The following is a 23559-nucleotide window of genomic DNA, read 5'->3' as shown; positions in this document are numbered from 1 at the left end:
GAGAAATTGAGATATAACTCTTGGATGTATCTTCCTTGATTGAGTATGACTGTCTAGTTGATTCTCTTGGAAATATATTGGAGTTAATCATACAGATTGCCTAAACGAAATATTGGGTGTTGTTGTTAGACCCCCGTTTTTTTTCAATTGGTATCAGAGCAGGCAAACACGTTTAAGACCTCATAATTCTGTGTTTGTAGCAATCTGACTCTATGGACAGAAACGCTATCTCTATAAACGTACCACCGGTCTTCGATAGCTCGAATTATCTATGGTGGAAAAATGCTATGCGCGCCTTTCTTCAAGCACGTGATTTTCAATCATGGGTTCGTGTAGTTAATGGATGTGATCCTTCGGTTATTACACAAAGCGATGTAACTGTTCCAAAGGATAATAGTGCACATGATCCTGCCGAGATTCTCGCTGCAAAGCAAAATTTTGACGGATTAAATGCTATCATCCATGCTATTAACCCAGATCTTCATCACCATGTGACTACGTGCACTACGTCTAAAGAAGCCTGGGATATCTTAGAAACTGTATTTGAATGAAATTCCTCTGAGAAAGAAGCTATGCTTCAAAACCTAAATTCTGATTGGGAATACCTTCGTACGGCTGATGAAGATTCTTTTGATGAGTTTAATCACAAAGTGTCTGAAATTGTTAATGCATCTTTTTCGTTGGATAAGACTATTCCTGAAAAGGATATTATGATGAAAATTCTCAGATCGTTGCCAGTCAATTACGGCTCTAAGAAGCATGCCATCGTTGAATGAAATAACCTTGATAATCTTTCCAGAAACTCACTCATTGGAAATCTAAGAGTTCTTGATCTTGATCAAAACACAGCCAGAAATTTCGCGTTTAATGTTGTGACCAACACAAGTACTCTTCCTTACTTGTCTTGAGATGATGAATGTTGTTCAAATCATATTGATCCTGACAGGTCATTGATTTTATAAAAGATCAAGGATATTGTGAGAAGAAGAAAGAGATATGAGAAATGCCTCTCTCTTTCTTATGCTTCAGATGATTCAATACAAAGGAAATCAATTCAGTTGGTCAATCTGCATACTTCCGAAGTTTGCATAGAAATTTCAGCATTCGCCGCGGAAACTTCTATTATCTCAAATTTTGATTCAGAATACGAGTCTGACACTGAGATTTTTGAATTCTTGGATAAAAATGAAGAAATTCACCAAGAAAATATTCAACTAAAAATGAAGTTCAAGAAACTTGAATCATCGCTTGAGGTTAAAAATCTTGAGATTGACTGTCTTAATTATGAATTCACCAGAACCCTGTCTTTAAAAGAAAAATAGATTGATACTCTTAAATGTGACCTGCAAAGGTTATCTGGAAGCTCTGAGAAGATTTCAGCAATGTTATTCGGTCAGATATCTTTTGGAAACACAAATGGAAAAACAAGACTGTGAGCACAAAAAATTCCTTTGTTCCTGCCGGTTCTGGAACTATGGACATTAAAAGTTGTGATAAACAGGAGTCGATTCTGCAAAACTAAAATTCATCTCTGAAGTGTATGTTTTGTGGAAATGCAAATCATGTTCAAAGTAAGTGTTGGAAATTCAAGAGGAACAACAAACGAATTGCCAAACTTCAGAATGACATGCGAAGGATGAATCTGGTTTTGCATAATCAACGGGGAACTTCTGAAGACAATAAGAAGTCTAAAGGCATGTTTGGCAGCTAGGATATGAAAAAGATTGTCCAGGTTAGGGTATTCCTTGGTTGATCCAATACTATCATGGAAATAGTTATTTTAAATGGTTTTTTTTTTCCACATTGGGTTAATGTAGTATGTTGTTTGTCAATGCACTTGTATACAAGTGTTGATGGTGGTTTTTAGCTTAGGGTTAAAATCGTAAAACCTTGCATCTGATGTGACGTCACTCTGCAAGGAAACGGTGCCATGAGTGCTAACCTCTCCACCGGCATATTTATTGAACCATTCAATATATTTACATGAAATTTATCCAGACTGGCGAATGTAGCAGCCATCCCAAACACTCTGTAAATTCGGCACCTCGCCAATACAAGACTCACTGAGTACTTTCCTGTGCTATGTTCCCCGGCAAAACCCTTAATATCGGTATGGCATGACGGATTTATGTTCACTCGCAGCGGAGTAGTATGAACCTCCAAGTACCAAAGTTAAGGCCATCGCACGAAATGCTCAGACGGAAAGCACACTGCATTCTGTAGATAAGGATTTTTGTGGCAGCATACAAGATCCAGCCAATTATTGTGATAACTCATAAAAAAACTCATAAACCCGACTAATTTGCAAAAATTAGGGTTTCGCTCCCCGCGCAGTACACTAGACCCCGTTGGTCGAAACTATGCTTAGCCAAACTAGGCGATTAAATCTGCCACAGCGCATTGGAAGTGTGGCCACATCCTAGCTTGCCGGCCCCACTTCCCATCGACCAATCAGGTCGCTATAAACCCGCCACAGCGCACTAGAAGTGTGGCCACGCCCTAGCTTGCCGGCCCCACTTCCCATCGACCAATCAGGTCGCTTTAAACCCGCCACATCGCACTGGAAGTGTGGCCACACCCTAGCTTGGGCGGTCCTCTTATATTAACCAATCAGGTTGCTCTAAATTCTCCACAGTGTTGAAAAGGAGGAAACCGCGCCAGATGGACGCAAAGCCAATTGGATTCCCAAAAACGCGCCAGCATACGAAGCGGCATGGAAAACATGCCAAACGCACATGCCAGGCACACATGCCAGATGCACATGCCAAATGCGCCAAACATGGCCACTCACCACATGCGACATGCCATATAGGCTAATTAGGGTTTCGACAAGCCAAATCCTAATTTAGGCAAGATTTCCACACCAACGTGCCAAAATTTCAGTGGCCATGGCTATGCCAGGCGCAACCATGCCCGAGACATGTCGGCATGCCAGCCATGCCGCAATGATGCTAGCGCGCGTTAAAGGCGCCACTGCCAACTAAAGGTAGCCATGATCGACGGCTAACTTTCCTCCTGAGATGCAATCTCAGCCATCCAAGTTCGCCACCAAACTAATAGACTTGTGGCAATTTTTAAGTGACAAGCCGCCTAAATTCAGTGGTCATGGCTACACCAAACGCCACTTGCACCACCACTGGCATGCATGAGCCGTGCCAGCCATGTCGCCAAACCCTAAACTTTGTCCACGACCCCAAATCCCAATTTGGCCACGGCGCCTAATTTCGGCGGCAGTGCCAAACCATAATTTCGGCCGCAGTGCCAAACCATAATTTCGGCCACAGTGCCAAACCCCAATTTGGCCACGGCGCCTAATTTCGGCCACAGTGCCAAACCCTAATTTGGTCACGACACCAAATCCCAGCTTTGGCCATGCCGCCATGCCACAGGCGCGGCTATGCCACTTACGCAACCGTGCTAATGGCATGCACGAGCCATGCCAGCCATGCTGCAACGCCGCCGGCGTGAGTTAAAGGTGTCATTGCCTACAGAAGGTAACCATAATTGACGGCTACCCTTCCTCCTGAGATGCAATCTCAACCCTCCAAGTTCGCCACCGAACTGATGGACTTGTGACAACTTTTAGACGACCAGCAGCCTAAACCCAGAGGCCATGGCTACGCCGGGCGCCGCTTGCACCACCGTGCCACTGGCATGCACGAGCCATGCCGCAATGCCACTGGCGTACGACAAAACTGTTAGAGCATTGCTCGGTTGAACTCGCATGCGTTGCTATCTCAAGCATGTTTGTCAATGTTAGTGATCAAACTATAAGTCTTGATTTATAGTCTATTATAGATAAGGTCTCGGACTAGGATAAAAAGTGTAATTGAGCTCAAGAACTCCATGGCAATCACCATACAAGATGAAGGACTAATCTAGGAACCGGTGGATCTTCATCGACTAAAAGGTATGTGGAGACTTGAACTTATCTATCACTCAAAAGTCTATTTATCTCCTTTCTTGAGACAAAGGTCGTTTTTCTATATAGACTTATAGATTATACACATTTGCTATTTCGTGCCGAGTTTATCTCGCTTATCTATTTCTCGAAATATGTGTTGGTAAGCTTTCTCTTTAACCAAGTTCATCTTTACCTAGTGACGAAAGTCATGACAAGTTTCAATAGCTTTGGAAATTGCTTACTTTGACGAGAAATAGTTTGTGAATAACAACTATAGAATATCAACGTCCTCTAAGAATGTTCCAATGATTGAAATGAGAGTTTAGAAAACCATTGGAGGGTTTAAGCATTGTTGTGGAAACACATATATGTATAAGTCCTTATTCCTTGAACCGAAGTTTGCGAACTTTTTTGATCAAGAGAACCGGTATGGTGGCGTGAGCCAAGTCCGCGAACTCAGTCCGCGAACTGGCGGAAGTTCTTGTTTCGAGAATTTCTGCTGGAGTTTGTGAACTCCGTCTGGGAACTTAAGTCCACGAACCCAGTCTGCGAACTTGAGTGGGTTATATCTAAAAACGATGTTTGTGAACTTATTCTTATATAAACTAAGGAATGCAAATTGCAAACCGTGGTTATATAGTTCATGAAACGATTCGAGTGAATCAAATTGTTTTTGCTTCGATTGTGTCTTGTGTAGTTATATAAGATTTCCTTGCAATTGAACAAATCTCTAACTAGTTCATTTGAGTCACTTGAACTAGTTATGGTGAAGAAGAATATGGTTCATATGAAAGTGATCATATGGCTAACCATTTGGTTGACTATTATTGAACCAACAAATGTACAAGTTTGGGTATGGTTACACAAGCCTAGAAACGTGCATTTCATTTGTGTGTAACAAGCTAGTTTTCGATCTAACGGTTGAAAGATATTAGCTTGAATCTAAATCAGGTTTTCATCTAACGGTGAATATTGAATGCTTTGTTACCAAGCTAACATTGATTGCAAATCCTGATTTGAAAGACTTTATAAGGGAGAACTCTAGCAATTGGGAAACCTAATCCCCACACCATGTGTGTGATACTAGTTGTGCTAAGCTAGAGTCGATTCTCCTTTAAACTTTGGTTTCTTCTTCTAAACCAGGTTAACGACTTAAAGACTTCATTGGGATTTTGAAGCCAGACCGATACTACTTTCTCGTAGTTGTGTGATCTGATCTTGATGTTTCTATCGTACGAGTACAATTGTAATAATTGGCTTGAGATTGATATCTCCGATAGGAAAGATATAAAAGAAATCACAAACACTTCGTCTCATCGTTTGTGATTCCACAATATATTTTTCGCTGCGTCGATTAGGATTATTGTGAGGTGATTGATAATACTAGGTTGTTCTTCGGGAATATAAGTCTGGTTTATCAATTGGTTCATGTTCACCTTGATTTATCAAAAGACAGAACAAAACTCGTAGGTATATTCGTGGGAGACGGATTTATCTATTACTGTAGACTTTTCTGTGTGATACAGATTTGTTTATTAAAGTCTTCGACTTTGGGTCATAGCAACTCTTAGTTGTGGGTGAGATCAGCTAAGGGAATCAAGTACGTAGTATCCTGCTGGTATCAGAGACGCATGAGCATAACTGTACCTTGTATCAGTGTGAGATTCATTGGGGTTCAACTACAGTCCAGGCCGAAGTTAATTTGGAGTAGGCTAGTGTTTGTAGCGGCTTAATACAGTGTGTATTCAATCTGGACTAGGTCCCGGGGTGTTTGTATTATTTCTTTTCCGCATTATATTTTGTTATAAAATTGAAATATCACAGGTTGTGCGTTGTTCAATCAATTAGAATATCTGACCTTTTGGTTGTTGATTTAAATTGATTGACACTTGGATATTGGTCTTTGGTACCATCCAAGTTATCTCTTTAGTATTTGATAAAGACTCATAGATTTCTACTTTCTTGAGTATATATATCAAATCGAGAGATTGAGATATAAACTCTTTGATATACTTTTTATCTAGATTGAGTCTGACTGTCTAGTTGATTCTCTAGAAAGTATATTGGAGTTTGTCCATATAGATTGCTAGGCGAAATATTGGGTGTGGTTGTTGTACCCCCACCTTTTCAATTGGTATCAGAGCATGCAAACACGTTCAAGACCTTACAAGTCTGTGTTTGTAGCGATCTGACTCTATGGACGATAAAGTATCTTGTAACGCTTCACCAGGTTTAAAAACCAATCGTAGAAAAAGTTCTGATAAACTGGTTATTTTCCGGAAAAGGTTGGACGAACATATCCGGATCAATTTTGATCTTGTTGCTGAAATTGCTATACTTAAGGATTAAAACCCATAACAAGTCCTTTAATGGATTTGAGTAACTCCAGTTGTTCCTCTCTGAAGAACTGTCGTAAATCAGGTGATAAATAACGATTAGATGTTGTGAAAACTTATTTGACTCAGAACTGCTCTGCCAAACTAAAAGTTGTTGGCCCATGTTTATTTTGTGATTCTTTCAATCACTTTCAACATGATTGTGTGTCTTTTCAAAAGAGTCTAAAAGTTGTAAGTAATCTTCACAAGAGAACTAAACAACTTTTTGCTTCTCTAAAAGGACATACAGAACTATCAGGAAACCCTAAAGAGAATAGTACTGATAGTATGGGAGATTTTGCTTTAAAATCAACATCACCCTTTCAATGGTTTCTTGACAGTGGATGTAGCATACATATGACAAATGATCTCACTTGGTTCGTCTCCTCTGACGACTATGAAGGCGGGCCTGTAACATTTGGAGATGGGAGTTGTTGCTACATAAGCAAGAAGGGGACGATCAAATTACTCGGCGTACCTGAAATCCATGATGTAGTCTACGTAAAAGGTATGACTGCAAATCTTCTTTCTGTTAGTCAAATTTGTGACAAAGGCTATCGAGTTGTCTTCAATGCAAATAAATGTGACATTGTAGACAAAACTGGGAAAGTAATTTTTCAAGGAACTCGTGGTAAAAACAATTGTTATCTTCTTGATACTCAGTTCAACAACTGTTGCAATTTGACTAAGGTGGAATCTACACATCTTTGGCATGAGCGTTTTGGTCACATCAACTACCGTCTTCTAACTAAGATCATTAACAAAGAATTTGTTATAGGCGTTCCCAAAATCAATGTAAAGATTGAAGGTGTATGTGGTGCCTGTCAAAAGGGTAAACAAACGAAAGTTCACCATAAATCAACCTGAGATATTCTCACTAAAACTCCATTTGATTTAATTCATATGGATCTTTTCGAACCAATTCAATAACCCACGGTTGCTGGTAAGAAGTATGCTTTAGTTATGGTAGATGACTACACCAGATTCACTTGGGTTGCATTTCTTTCTCATAATAATGAAACCCTTGATGAATTCAAAATCATTGTTAAAAGAATACAGAACGAACAAGGTCGCAAAATAAAGAAAATTAGTAGCGACCGTGGAACTGAATTCAAGGATACTAAGGTGTTTGAATTTTGTGACGAACTGGGGATTATTCAACAATACTCACCACCCATTACTCCTCAAGCTAATGAAGTTGCATAAAGAAAGAATAGGAACATTCAGGAAATGGCCAGGGTAATGCTCCATAACAAAAACTTACCTCTAAGGTTTTGGGGAGAAGTTGTCTTTACAACATGTTATTTGATCAACCGTGTTTACTTACGGTCTAAAACCCTAAACACTCCTTATGAGTTGTGGTATGGAAGAAAACCCAACTTACACTATCTTAGAGTGTTCGTAAGTAAGTGTTATATCCTAAAAGATCGAGAAAAAAGAGGGAAATTCGATACCAAAAGTGATGAAGGTATCTTTCTTGGCTATGCCTCTGATAGCCGTGGTTTTCGAGTACTTAATCTCAGAACCCAGGTCATGATGGAATATTCTAACGTTATCATTGATGATATTAGTGATTTTCATCATGATAATACTCCTGCTGAATTGCCTCCTACTGAGACAATTGAGAAAGTCAAAGAAATACCAGAAAAAGTTGAAGTTATCCCAACTACTGTTGATCCTGATATTTCTAGTGACGAGGAGAATGGCACTGATCAAGTTACTCCTGATGAACGAGAATGTGTCCCTCCACGACACCTCTGGGTTCAAAGGAATCATGATCCCAACAGTATTTTAGGGGAAAGAGATTCTACAGCTAAGACTAGAGGACAACTTCAAAACATGTGCAATTTTGGTTGTTATCTATCACAAGTAGAACCAAGAAATATTGATGAAGCTCTGAACGATCCCTTTTGGGTGAAATGCAATGTGTGAAGAGTTAAATCAATTTCAAAGACAAGATGTATGGGAGATCGTACCTTGTCCCTCCAATGTCAATATTGTTGGAACAAAATGGATATTCAAGAACAAGTCTGATGAATTTGGCACAATTATCAGAAATAAATCCAGACTTGTCTCTCAAGGATACTCATAAATTGAATGTATTGATTTTGACGAAACCTTTGCTCATGTGGCACGACTTGAGTCCATTATACTTTTATTAGCTCATGCTTGCTTTCTCAAGGTTAAGCTTTTCCAAATGGATATAAAATCCGCATTCCTAAACGGAATTCTAAAGGAGGAAGTATATGTTGCTCAACCTAAAGGATTTGAAAACCTTGATTTCCCAGATCATGTTCTTAAGCTCAAAAAGGCATTATATGGGATAAAACAAGCACCTAGAGCCTGGTTTGAAAAACTTACCACTTCGCTCATTAGAAAAGGTTTTTCAAGAGGAGGAGTTGATAAAACCTTGTTTACCAAATGGAGTGGGAAAGATGTTGTCATTTCTCAAGTCTATGTAGATGATATCATCTATGGTTCAACTTCTGAGAGATTTGCAAAGGATTTCCAAGTCTCTCTTGCTAAAGAATTTGAAATGAGCAATGTTGGTGAATTAAAATTCTTCATAGGATTACAAATTCAACAAAATAAGGATGGGATTTACTTATCCCAGGAAAAGTATGCAAGGGATCTTGTGTCAAAATTCGGTCTGGATAAGTCATCTCCAAAACTGACACCTATGCCCACTACTGGTAAACTGCACAGAGATGAGAAAGGAGTAAAAGTAGATCAAAAATTGTATCGATGTATTATTGGTAGCCTTTTATATCTTACAGATACTAAACCTGATATTTCTTTTAGTGTTGGTTGTTGTGCTAGATTTCAGGCTAATCCAAAGGAATATCATCTTGCAGCTGCAAAAAGGATCATACGATATGTTAATCACACTGTCGGGTATGGTCTATCTTATACTTTTGATACTAACACTGACCTTTCTGCTTATTCAGATGTTGATTGGGAAAGATGTGTAGAAGACATAAAAAGTACATCAGGGTTTTTTTACTATGTAGGACTGAATCTTGTGGCTTGGCATAGCAAGAAGCAGAATTCACAATCCCTGTCTATATGTGAAGCAGAATATATTGCTGCTGGCTCATGTTGCACTCAAATCCTATGGATGAAACAAATGCTAGCTGATTATGGAATTGATACTGGAATAATGAAGATCTTTCGTGATAACTCTAGTGTGATTCGAATCACTGAGAATCCCGTTGAGCATTCAAGAACAAAGCACATTGATATAAGGTACCATTTTATTCGAGACCTCTATGAAAATGGTATCATAAATATGGAATTTGTGCCTTTCGAACAACAATTGGCTGATATTCTCACCAAACCATTAAACACTTCTACGTTTCAACACTTACGGTAGTTTATTGGTGTTGTTTGGTTCATTAATTGTTTCTATGACTCTTGCCCCTGTGCTTATCTCGATCTTTTAGGCAATTGAGTCTGAAACTCCAGTAGTGTTTACTTCAATTCTGTATTTGTTTCCGTAGGGTTGGTTTTTTTTCTGTCAGAATTCTTTGTGTGTTGTGTCAAAATAAATCCTTCTTTTCTTTCGAAATTAAGGTCGCTCTTGTTGTTCTTTCGGGAATGACATTTTATGGGGAGAGTTCTTAATTGAACTTGTGCTTAATTGCTAAATCTTTGTGGGGAGTGCGGCTGTGGAATATTATAGGGGTTATCTTGTATCTTTACAAACTCCTTGATGAATGCATTTAGCTTAGGCTTTATGATTGCATCTAAATAAGATGATATATTTTTACTTTCTTTTGGTCAAGAAATGTCTTTTTCGAAAATTTCATTAGGATCCCGTTCTTGTACCTTTGCCAATTTTATTGACAAAAAGGGGGAGAATTAATATGTAGTTCAAACTACAAATACATATAGTTTTCGGATCATTATGTAAGGGGGAGTGGTTTCCATGTGAGATGGAGTATTGACTAAGGGGGAGTGATACATATCACCATAGTATTGTTGTTGAAGTTGTGATGCAATTGAACTTTGACGTTGTGTAATGATACTATGACACTGTATAACAATGATTGCGAACTCTTGTTTTATCGTTGTTATAGCTATGGATTTTCAACAACGATGATGCTGCACTTACAACCTTTGGGATAATTGGAGTACTTGGAAGTGACGAAGATTTCAACAAATGTTGAAGATTAGGCGTATGGAATAGGAGCTACAAAAGTTAATTTATTTATTTTTTGTATTCCATATATATTGATAGTTTTGTTACTAAAATTGACAAAGGGGGAGATTGTTAGAGCATTGCTCGGTCGAACTCGCATGCGTTGCTATCTCAATCATGTTTGTCAATATTGGTGATCAAAATTATAAGTCTTGATTTCTAGTCTATTATAGTTAAGGTCTCGGACTAGGATAGAAAGTGTCGTTGATATCAAGAACTCCATGGCAATCATCATACAAGACGAAGGACTACTCAAGGAACCGGTGGATCTTCATCGACTAAAAGGTATGTGGAGACTTGAACTTATCTATCACTCAAAAGTCTATTTATCTCCTATCTTGAGACAAAAGTCGTTTTGCTATATAGATTTAAATTATACACATTTGCTATTTCGAGCCGAGTTTATCTCGCCCATCTATTTCTCGAAATATGTGTTGGTAAGCTTTCACTTTAACCAAGTTCATCTTTACCTAGTGACGAAAGTCATGACAAGTTTCAATCACTTTGGAAATTGCTTACTTTGTGAATAACAACTATAGAATATCAACGTCCTCTAAGAATGTTCCAATGATTGAAATGAGAGTTTAGATTATATAACCATTGGAGAATATAAGCATTGTTGTGGAAACACATATATGTATAAGTCCTTAAACCTTGAACCGAAGTTTGCGAACTTTGTTGATCAAGAGAACTGGCATGGTGGCGTGAGCCAAGTCCGCGAACTGAAGGAAGTTCTTGTCCCGAGAATTTCTACTGCAGTTTGTGAACTCCGTCCTGGAACTTAAGTCCGCGAACCCAGTCCACGAACTTGAGTAGGTTATATCTAAAAACGATGTTTGTGAACTTATTTTTATATAAACTAAGGACTGCAAATTGCAAACCGTGGCTATATAGTTCATGAACCGATTCGAGTGAATCAAATCGTTTTTGCTTCGATTGTGTCTTGTGTAGTTACATAAGATTTCCTTGCAATTGAACAACTTTCTAACTAGTTCATTTGAGTCACTTGAACTAGTTATGGTGAAGTATAATATGGTTGATATGAAAGTGATCATATGGCTAACCATTTGGTTGACTATTGTTGAACCAACAAATGTACAAGTTTGGGTACGGTTAGACAAGCCTAGAAACGTGCATTTCATTTGTGTGTAACAAGCTAGTTTTCTATATAATGGTTGAAAGATATTATCTTGAATCTAAATTAGGTTTTCATCTAACTGTGAATATTGAATGCTTTGTTACCAAGCTAACATTGATTGCAAACCCTGATTTGAAATAATATATAAGGGAGAACTCTAGCAACTGGGAAACCTAATCCCCGCACCCTGTGTGTGATACTAGTTGTGCTAAGCTAGAGTCGATTCTCCTTTAACCTTTGGTTTCTTCTTCTAAACCAGGTTAACGACTTAAAGACTTCATTGGGATTGTGAAGCCATACCGATACTACTTTCTCGTAGTTGTGTGATCTGATCTTGATGTTTCTATCGTACGAGTACAATTGTAATAATTGGCTTGAGATTGATATCTTTGATAGGTAAGATACAAAAGAAATCACAAACACTTCGTCTCATCGTTTGTGATTCCACAATATCTTTTTCGCTGCGTCGATTAGGATTATTGTGAGGTGATTGATAATACTAGGCTGTTCTTCGGGAATATAAGTCCGGTTTATCAATTGGTTCATGTTCACCTTGATTTATCAAAAGACAGAACAAAACTCGTAGGTATATTCGTGGGAGACGGATTTATCTATTACCGTAGACTTTTCTGTGTGATACAGATTTGTTTATTAAAGTCTTCGAGTTTGGGTCGTAACATTTCTTAGTTGTGGGTGAGATCAGCTAAGGGAATCAAGTACGTAGTATCCTGCTGGGATCATAGACGTATGAGCATAACTGTACCTTGTATTAGTGTGAGATTGATTGGGGTTCAACTACAGTCCAGACCGAAGTTAATTTGGAGTAGGCTAGTGTTTGTAGCGGCTTAATACAGTGTGTGTTCAATCTGAACTAGGTCTCGGGGTTTTTCTGCATTTGTGGTTTCCTCTTTAACAAATTCTGGTGTCTGTATTATTTCTTTTCCGCATTATATTTTGTTATATAATTGAAATATCACAGGTTGTGCGTTTTTCAATCAATTAGAATATCCGACCTTTTGGTTGTTGATTTAAATTGATTGACACTTGGATATTGGTCTTTGGTACCATCCAAGTTATCTCTCTAGTATTTGATAAAGACTCGCAGATTTCTATTTGCTTGAGTATATATCAAATCGAGAGATTGAGATATAAACTATTTGATATACTTTTTATCTAGATTGAGTATGACTGTCTAGTTGATTCTCTAGAAAGTATATTGAAGTTTGTCCATATAGATTGCTAAGCGAAATATTGGGTGTGGTTGTTGTACCTCCACTTTTTCAAAAACGCCACTGCGCCATTATCAGGGGCAAACACAAGCTAACCACAATCAACGGATACCCTTATTCAAAAGATGCGATCTCGACCATTGAAATTCGCCACCGAGCCGTTCAGCTCGTGACAAGTGTTAGGCGACTAGCCAAAACGAGCCTAGCATCACATATGCTATTTACTTACGGCAAGCCTCTCAATTTTAACTTACCATGCGTAGCAAAGTGCTACATGTTTTCCACGAAAACACTCGAGACATCAAAACATGTCACAAACTGGGGGATACTCATCAGGGTATTGGTCTGGTGGTTTACAGCGTGCAACGTGCAATACGCCCGTTACAGGAAAGTGTCATAAAGCGGGGCGGTTAGTAATGGCAAGAAGTAATGGTGTAATTGTATCCTTCGTTATGGAAACATAAATTCCAGTCGTTACTCCCTTCTTCCACCACTCAATAGTTTCCACTTCCTACGATACCAGGGTACGTTTTGTTGCGACTTGTATAAATAGGTCTCACCTATTTTCCACCAGACAACAAGTTTTGGTTAGGAGAACAATACCACATCCAGAAATCGTCTGATAGCTTTCATTCATATAATTAGTTCAACTTTCAGATACAAGTCACAAAACACCCACACTTCCAGAATCAACTATTCTGGTCTCAACACTTTTCTTCGCTTCCCTCCCTAAGACCACCCCTTCTCCTTCACTTTGTGGCCGAAGCAAGCCTGGAACGACCATTTCTTGGTTTAGGCCAGGATTGTACAGATTGATCTCTCGAATCAAAAGTGCCTCAGTGCAGTACATTGTTTGGAATTTAGACTCGTTTCTCATCCACACACACGAAATTACCAAAAACAACAGAAACCGTTTTCACCCACAAACAATTGGTGACCATAGTGGGAGATCAATCTCTCGATTACAATATCAGTTTCCAATTCCAAATTTCATTCTTGAACCCGGACATCGGGATGGTAGAAGCAAACAATCCGCGCGGGGTTCAATGGATCGATAGTCAGTTATTACACGATGAGGAATGACTGGGGACTTCTCACAATCACAACGACGTCGCCTATAAAACTCAGACTTACGCCCGGAAGATCCATTTTGTTGGGAGACCCTAAAAGCGAGTAAGTCTTGTTAGAACAAAGTACATAATCTACTACTTCAAGTTTTCACGTTGATAATAGAAACCAATAGCCATGTTACCCCTAAAATTTCATCCCATATTTTCTATCATCATACAATATTCACGGTTCCATGACTCTCCTGGGATATCTATGCTACTAACAGTCATGATCAAAACGGCATTATTCTAAAATTCATTCCAAAGAATAATCCAACCCTCATATGTAACAATTATCTATCAATCCAAAAATTCAAAAAAAAAATCAAAACATAAACTAGGCGTTTCGTTTTCCTTTCAAAAAAAAAACCTAAGCAAAGGAAGTTCAGAAAATAAAAACATTCAAGGAAAATTGCCTAGCAAAGGCTCGTTCTTCTTGGAGAAAACGTCATTCATGCTTTGAAGAGACGCCTGCTTCAGCTTCAACTCCTGGGACAACTTCTCGACTTCTGCCTCCTGTTGATTAATCAAATGCGCGGAAGGGCCATCAACCGCTTCAGCCTGCAGCCTTTGGATCTCGGAAAATCCATCACAGAACCAGGAGGCATTAAACTCAAAGTTTACACCCATATCCCGATGGAATTCCCAGCTTTTGGCTACATCTCCAGAAACAGTGTGTCCAGTCACGCTGTACATGTCATGGATTGAAGATAAGGTTTCCTCCACGCGCTTAACCAATGCAAAACGGCTATCAACCTTCTTGTTTGTGGCAATGTGCCCGTACTTCCTCCATATCTTAGTATACATCTCCGCATACTTAGCTGGTACACTGAAGCCTCCAATCAACACGTGATCTTCATAAGGAGCCTCGAATGGAGGATCAAAAACGACACCTGCGGCTGGATGTGCGACTATCAAAGATTCTTTGGGAACAATCGCTCTCGTCGTCACGACAACATTTTCCGTCATGGGAGACACAACATCATCTTTATGATGATCAACCTCCATATCCAGATTACCGACGGGTACGGTTTCTATGATTGGAGACACTGTTACATCTTCATTGCCGTGAATCTCCATCTCAATATTATTTTCAGAGCGGCCTCATCTTGTAAATACCACCAATTGAATATTTACTCGGTATAAGTAAATAGTCCAAGAGGAAGACGTGTGGGAGACTCACCGACTCATCTGTGGGCCCACTGGGATTGGAAGAGGACTCGCTTCCCCGCTCTGAATAACTTTCCCCATCACCGTCAGACTCTGAGTTTTCTTCTTCTTCATCTTCCTATTCACTGCTGAGAGGATCAGTATCGCCAGACTTTTCTTTAGAAGGCATCACCTTTTGGCCACTTGCAAGTCTGGTAAAGGCGTTTATCTTGTTGAGACCCTGAATCAAAAGGGAAGAGATGTTCAGTGGCAACAATTCAGAATATTTATGCAAGACGACCAAATCAGGAAGAAAATCATACATACTCGCATATTGGAAGAACTAAAAGTCACAAGAGATGTCGAATCCGACTGAAAACCACCCGCACAGTTTTTAGACCTTCGCTCCTTTTTCTGGGGACTGTCCACATCCGGGCTAGGAGATTTTCTCTTAGCAGTAGAAGGCTCCCTCAATAATGAATGTTCCGCTAAATTCGTAGGGGAAGGCTTGCCACGAGAATTTTCCACCACGTCATTCACAAATCCGTGGATGGAAAGAAACTCATCTTGCCAGAACATGTTGTACCTGGGGGTTGTCACTAGACTTCGTTCTGAGAGCAAGAAAGGGAGGATTTTACCTGGCGCAAGAACACGGGCATCAAGAATAGCTGGAAACAATTCTTTTGGAGCAACCGGCTGACGAGTAAATGGGACCCCTTGGTAAAATCCCATATGCCGAGCCGCCCTGTCAATATTATAAGGGATTGCCTTGAAAGACCCCCGGAAGAAAGATGGCACGTGTCCGAGGATACAGCTTCGCATAAATACAACCTCTCCAACGCTCATATTCTCTCCAGTAGAAAGCAAAGTCAAGTTCGGAGCAGTGGCGAAAGTGATTTGCTGAACTATGGACGCATGGACTGGAGCCCAAGGACGAAAGCTAACGGCATATGCATTGTCAAGGAAGTCGATGAGCTTTGATCCATATTTTGGGCGCTTATTCAACCAACACAGTATTCTGGAGCCGGCGCAATACTCAGGAAGTAAAGCCGACGGTTTGGGAGAATATATTACGAAATGCTCCCACAACCATGTTTGGAGAAAAGCAACGTGGACATACAAGTCCACTTTCATATAACCATTTGAAGCGTACATGTCCGCGACCAGATGATCCAAATGGGTGTACAAAGAGCCAAGAAACAAGCCACCAATGGGAAGAACGACACCTTTCGCCAATTTGATGGCGAATTTAATGAGCTCCTGTCTTATATCCTTCTTACCAGAGCCATCATCGAGAATATCTCTGGATAACCAAAGAACCAAGAATGCCGCGACATGAAGCGTACTATTCACTTGATCCGGCTCTGACTCATCCGGGAACCATTGAGACACCCACCAACTATAGAAGCACTTCTTCTCGTAATCCTTCCGAACGAACCCTTTTGACTTCGCGACAAGAGTGGCACGCATTTTTTCTTCATCGTCAGACAACGTGATATCAAGATTCCCTGTTATGGGAAGATTCAGCAAGACGGCTACACTCTCCAAAGAGATGGTCATTTCTCCCCACCTAAATATGACCGTATGAGTATCTGGACACCATGTGGAGATAAAAGTGATCAAGCCTGGGATGTCTTTCCTAATTTGAAGTGTTGCAGAAGCCATGACAGCATCAATGATTTGCGCCTTGGTCAAATTGGCCCTCACACAGTCTTGACTTATCATAAATTGCATCTATTTATCAAAAGAGAGCAATGGACTTTGACAGATTTTGATGTCGATTGGAGAAGCAGGATACTCTTTCCTCTGAAGGCAAAACCGCATTACACGCCCCGACCGAACTGACTGGACCTCTCCTTCATTTTATGAACCGGTCAAAAGGGTCGCCACATGCTTAGGATTGGCTCTCCTAAGTGTAGAAGACTTTGTAAAAAATTCATCATCCGTGTTTGGCTTGGAGTTGCCAACGTTTTTCAATGCGGTGGCGGGACTTTTCTCAGGTGACATCCTAACGGAATTTCTTTACGCTGCTTTCACTATTGAAGTAACAACAACGGAGTAAAACCAGTAAAAGTTACTACTAAGAAAAGGATGCATGAAAATCATTTTATCAACGGTGAAAGAAATCATCTTGGTCACAAGCCAATTTATTGGGTCGCAAGCCGCATGATGCACGGCCAAAGGTGGCGCACAGCCAGAGGAGTGTAACCAAAAGGAATGAGGACTGGCATCCGCCCCAACTTTATGCCACGAGAGATATACCCTCGGCCAAGAAGGTGCCAGGGGAATAATCACATTCGAAAAAAAAAGGAACCCTAAAATTAGGTTTTTAGTGGAGAAGGTTTGAACGGCGGCTACCCGATTACGCATATTTACTTCGCATAAACAATTGTCTCATTACTGTTAAACAGGGTGGTTGATGTTATTGCAATACTACTGACAAAGGAAAATTACTCACATTGAAGTATTTCACGAATTTATGGCGGACATACCTATGGCTAGGGTTTACACCAAACGCAGAAGAGTAAACAAAAAGAAGAAGCACAGAGATACATACCTGGAATATGCTCGCCTGTTGTGTCGCTACTGCTTTGTCGCTAACTCCAAGACGTGAGAATAAAACTGATGATACGGGATAAAGAAGATGGGCAACGCCTTTTATAGGCACGACTGTTTGGGAGTTTGAAAGGAGGAAGGTTTCCTATTTTTGGTTACACATGAAAAGAGGCAGCCAGACCCACGCTAGCAAGGCTCTATAGCGCCAACAGGCCACGGCCAAGCTAACGCCAAGAGCCCGCTCCTAGCCAGCGCCATCTCCGCGTCGCAGCCAAGCCCTAACCAGCGTCATTCTCTCCGCGTCCCAGCCATATTAGCGCACGCCGCCTCAAGCCAAAGCCAATAACTCCACGCCCCAAGCCAAAGCCAACGGCTCCACGTCCAAGCCAAGCCAAGCCAGCAGCGCCAACGGCTCCGCTCCCTAGCTAGCACTAACAACTTGCATCCTCCCAACGCTAGCTTCTATGCTCGATAGCCGATGCACCTGCGGCCATCTCAGTGCCAACTTTTCCACTCCTGACAAGTATCATTCGCAGCCCAAGCCAACTCCAAACCGCGTCCTGGCCAATGCCCTTGCCAGCAGCGCCATGAACCATTCCTTAGCCAGTAGCCAAAGATGCCGCACTGGTGCCAACATCCCATGGCCAAGACGGATTTATGCAAAAGCCACCAACACAAGGATCACCAGATTCCTCACGCCTTCCGCCAAATATTAGTTGAATTCCATTGGAAATCTCTTCACGTTTTGCTCTTTCAATTTTACTCTCGTCTGTCACCATCTCATGCTTACCCCGCAACAATGCCACTGTTACGTGCTAAGCATGGGACTTAATGTTGATGGTGGTTTTTAGCTTAGGGTTAAAATCGTAAAACCTTGCATCTGATGTGACGTCACTCTGCAAGGAAACGGTGTCGTGAGTGCTAACCTCTCCACCGGCATATTTATTGAACCATTCAATATATTTACATGAAATTTATCCAGACTGGCGAATGTATCAACCATCCCAAACACTCTGTAAATTTCGGCACCTCGCCAATAAAAGACTCACTGAGTACTTTCATATGCTATGTTCCCCGGCATAACCCTTAATATCGGTATGGCATGACGGATTTATGTTCACTCGCAGCGGAGTAGCATGAACCTCCAAGTACCAAAGTTAAGGCCATCGCACAAAATGCTCAGACGGAAAGCACACTGCATTTTGTAGATAAGGATTTTTATGGCAGCATACAAGATCTAGCCAATTATTGTGATAACTCACAAAAAACTCATAAACCCGACTAATTTGCAAAAATTAGGGTTTCGCGCCCCGCGCAGTACACTAGACCCCGTTGGTCGAAACTATGCTTAACCAAACTAGGCGATTAAATCCGCCACAGCGCACTGGAAGTGCGGCCACGCCCTAGCTTGCCGTCCTCACTTCCCATTGACCAATCAGGTCGCATTAAACCCGGCACATCGCACTGGAAGTGTGGCCACGCCCTAGCTTGGCCGGCCCTCTTATATTAACCAATCATGTTGCTCTAAATTCGCCACAGTGTTGAAAAGGAGGAAACCGCGCCAGATGGCCGCAAAGCCAATTGGCTTCCCAAAAACGCGCCAACATACGAAGCGGCATGCCAAACATGCCAAACGCACATGCTAGGCGCACATGCCAGATGCACATGCCAAACGCGCCAAACATGGCCACTCACCACATGCGACATGCCATATAGGCTAATTAGGGTTTCGACAAGCCAAACCCTAATTTAGGCAAGATTTCTACACCAACGTGCCAAAATTTCAGTGGTCATGGCTATGCTAGGCGCAACCATGCCAAAGGCATGCCCGAGCCATGCCAGCCATGCCGCAATGACGCTAGAGCGCGTTAAAGGCGCCACTGCCAACTAAAGATTGCATGATCGACGACTACCTTTCCTCCTGAGATGCAATCTCAGCCATCCAAGTTCGCCACCAAACTAACAAACTTGTAGCAACTTTTACGCGACAAGTCGCCTAAATTCAGTAGTCATGGCCACACCAAATGCCACTTGCACCACCACTGGCGTGCATGAGTTGTGCCAGCCATGTCGCCAAACCCTAAACATTGGCCACGACACCAAATCCAAATTTGGCCATGACGCCTAATTTAGGGCGCAGTGCCAAACCCTAATTTCGGCCACAGTGCCAAACCCCAATTTGGCCATGGCGCCTAATTTCGGCCACAGTGCCAAACCCTAATTTGGTACGACACCATATCCCAGCTTTGGCCATGCCACAGGCACGGCTATGCCACTTACGCAACCGTGTTAATGGCATGCACGATCCATGCCAGCCATGCTGCAACGTCGCCGGCGCGCGTTAAAGGCGCCATTGCCAACAGAAGGTAGCCATAATTGACGGCTACCCTTCCTCCTGAGATGCAATCTCAGCCCTCCAATTTCGCCACCGAACTGATGTACTTGTACAACTTTTAGGCGACCAACCACCTAAACCCAGCGGCCATGGCTACGCCGGGCGCCGCTTGCACCACCGTGCCACTGGCATGCACGAGCCATGCCGCAATGCCACTGGCGTACGATAAAACCCCACTGCGCCATTATCAGGCGCCAACACAAGGTAGCCACAATCAACGGCTACCCTTATTCAAAATATGCGATCTCGGCCATCGAAATTCGCCACCGAGTCGTTCAGCTCATGACAAGTTTTAAGCGACTAGCCAAAACGAGACTAGCATCACATATCTATTTACCTACGGCAAGCCTCTCAATTTTAACTTGCCACACGTAGCAAAGTGTTACATGTTTTCCACGAAAACACTCGATACATCAAAACATGTCACAAACTGGGGGATATTCATCAGGGTATTGGTCTGGCGGTTTACAGCGTGCGGCGTGCAATGAGGGGCGGTTAGTAATGACAAGAAGTAATGGTGTAAACATATCCTTCATTATGGAAACATGAATTCCAGGCGTTACCCGTTAATCCCTTCTTCCACCACTCAATCGTTTCCACTTCCTACGATACCAGGGTACGTTTGTTGCGACTTGTATAAATAGGTCTCACCTATTTTCCACCAGACAACAAGTTTTGGTCAGGAGAACAATACCACATCCATAAATCATCTGATAGATTTCATTCAGCTAGCCAGTTCAACTTTTTGATACAAGTCACAAAACACCCACACTTCCAGAATCAACTATTCTGGTTTCAACACTTTTCTTCGCTTCCCTCCCTAAGACCACCCCTTCTCCTTCACTTTGTGACTGAAGCAAGCCTGGAACGGCCATTTCTTGGTTTAGGCCAGGATTGTACAGATTGATCTCTCGAATCAAAAGTGCTCCCGTGCAGTACATCGTTTGGGGTTTAGACTCGTTTCTTATCCACACACACGAAATTACCAAAAACAGCAGAAACCGTTTTCACCCACAAACAACAAGCTAAATTAAATAATTAAAAAAAAAAAAAAACTAAACCATATAAATTTATGGTTTTGAGCATAAGAAAAATTTAAATAAAAAAAATAGTTATAAAAATAACTGTCTAACCCAAGAAAGGATTAAGGTATTCTAGGTTTTACATGGAATTCCAAAACCCCACCTTTTTAGCCTCCTAAAATTTAGGTAGGATACACTATTCTTATCTTGACATGGAATAAGCACCCACACAAACATAGTATACGATTATTTAAGGGATAATACAACCTAGGTTAGGATGTCAAGGCTTCCAAACACGACCTAAGAGAACCAGAGTCAGACGAGGTAAGAAATCTGTTTATGCAACAAACCTTGATAAGCCACCTGGTGACACAAGATATGAGCATTCTGCTCACTCCATCACTATTTAATTATAGTGAAGTTTGCATCCTCATTATTAACTTGAGAATATGAGGATTGCATCAAAGTTGCTCAAGTCTTGTATAATTGTCAAATTCTTACTCTTGGCAGTTTAAGATTATTTAAGTTAAGATTGTAATTAAATATTTTCTTTTCAAAAATAGATAATGTATCATGGACTGTGAAGGCTTTTTTAAAGTTTTTGTTTAGGGTTTTGTTATCCGGTACTCTATTTATATTCATTTGTGATCAAAATGCCCTTCACTCCTTTCTCTTTGAAAGATACAGTTTCATCTTGTAACTAGAGGTACCACAAAAAGAGATGCAGTAAAAGCAGTTAATGTGTATCTTTGTGAAGTAATTCATTCCGCAAGAAAGAAGAAGGAGAAGTCTACAAATGATGAAAAAGGTTCTTCCTCTAAATGTTTTTTGTCTATTTGTCTAGATGATAATAACTTTAGGGCTATGGTGAAGGATTTCATCAGTAAAAGAAATGATTGAAAAACTCAAATCATGGTCTCTTTGGAAAGCATAGCTCACTATGAAAAATGTTACCTCTGACAAAGAACACCCTGTGTGAACTGAAAAGAGAACTTAGTGGGTTAACTGATATTTCTGAAGATCCGGAGGATTTAAATGATCCTATAATCAATGAGTTCTTCAATAATGAGAAGGAATTCTCAGTAGATGCCCTGAAAAAGCTCTACAATGTCTAGGAAACTTCTTATGAGAATTTATTCTTGTGTTTTAAGAAGGATAACTAGGGTTTGGAATATCCTATATTGTGATTACACATTGCTATTGCCAACGATTTTCATGTTGCAATGTTTTGAGATTTATTTATTTAAATTATAAAGTTCATTTGGAAGATGATTTTGCAGTATTAATCTTTATTGGTTTTATATATTGCAAAAATTATGGGATATGTGTGTTTGCATCCGTGAACTATGATTGTCACATGTATGTCAAAAGTTAAGTCTATTGTGTCATTATGCAAATAGTGATGGAAAATAGAATGAACTTTTGAGTTACAAAGATTAAGTCTATGATATCATTATGAAAATATTGATGAAATATGTTACGAATCTTTGAATATTCCACAATATTGATCTTTTCCTGATCCAATTTTATGTGAAAGTATTGTACGGCTCCGTAAGTTTTCTTATGTTGAGCATTTCCGATTAAATTAATCATGGGTTCTCTTGTGGTTAATTTAATTGAGCTTTCTGGATACAAATTCATATTTCATGTGATTTGTTAATGTCCAAAGAAATCCTTCTTTTCTTGTAAGAGTAAGGTCGCTCTTATTATTCCTTTCGGGAATGACATTTTATGGGGGAGAGTTCTTAATTGAACTTGTACTTAGTTGCCAAATCTTTGTGGGGAGTGTGGCTGTGGAATATTGTAGGAGTTTTCTTGTATCTTTATAAACTCCTTGATGAATACACTAAGTTTCGACTATGTGAAATCATCGAAACAAAGTTGATCTGTTATCCTTTAGTCATGAAGTATCTCTATGAGAATTTCATTATGATCCCACTAGTTTTCGTACCTTTGCCAATTTATATTGACAAAAGAGGGAGAATTATTGTGTAGTTCATACTACAAATACATACGGTTTACGAATCATTATGTAAGGGGGAGTGGTTTTCATTGTGAGATGAAGTATTGACTAAGGGGGAGTGATACATATCACCATAGTATTATTGTCAAAGTTGTGATACAATTGAACTTTGATGTTGTGTAATAATACTATGACACTGTATAACAATAATTGAGAACAATGGTTTTCTTATTGTTATGGCTACGGATCTTCAACAACTATGATGCTGAGTTGAACACGTTCAGAATCACTGGATTACTTGGATGTAACCAAGATTTCGAGTAATGTTGAAGAACTAAGGAAATCAAGCATTTGGATGAGAAGCTACAAAGTTTGTTTATTTTGTAATCCATATGTATTGATAATTTTGTCGCTAAAATTGACAAAGGGGGAGATTGTTAGAGCACTGCTTGGTGGAACTCGCAACCGTTGTTATCTCAAGCTTGTTTGTCAAGTTTATTTTCCAAAACCATAAGTCT

Source organism: Papaver somniferum, chromosome 1 (genome assembly GCF_003573695.1).
Source record: "Papaver somniferum cultivar HN1 chromosome 1, ASM357369v1, whole genome shotgun sequence".
NCBI classification, from domain to species: Eukaryota; Viridiplantae; Streptophyta; class Magnoliopsida; order Ranunculales; family Papaveraceae; genus Papaver; species Papaver somniferum.
Note: the sequence above shows the minus strand (reverse complement) of the source record.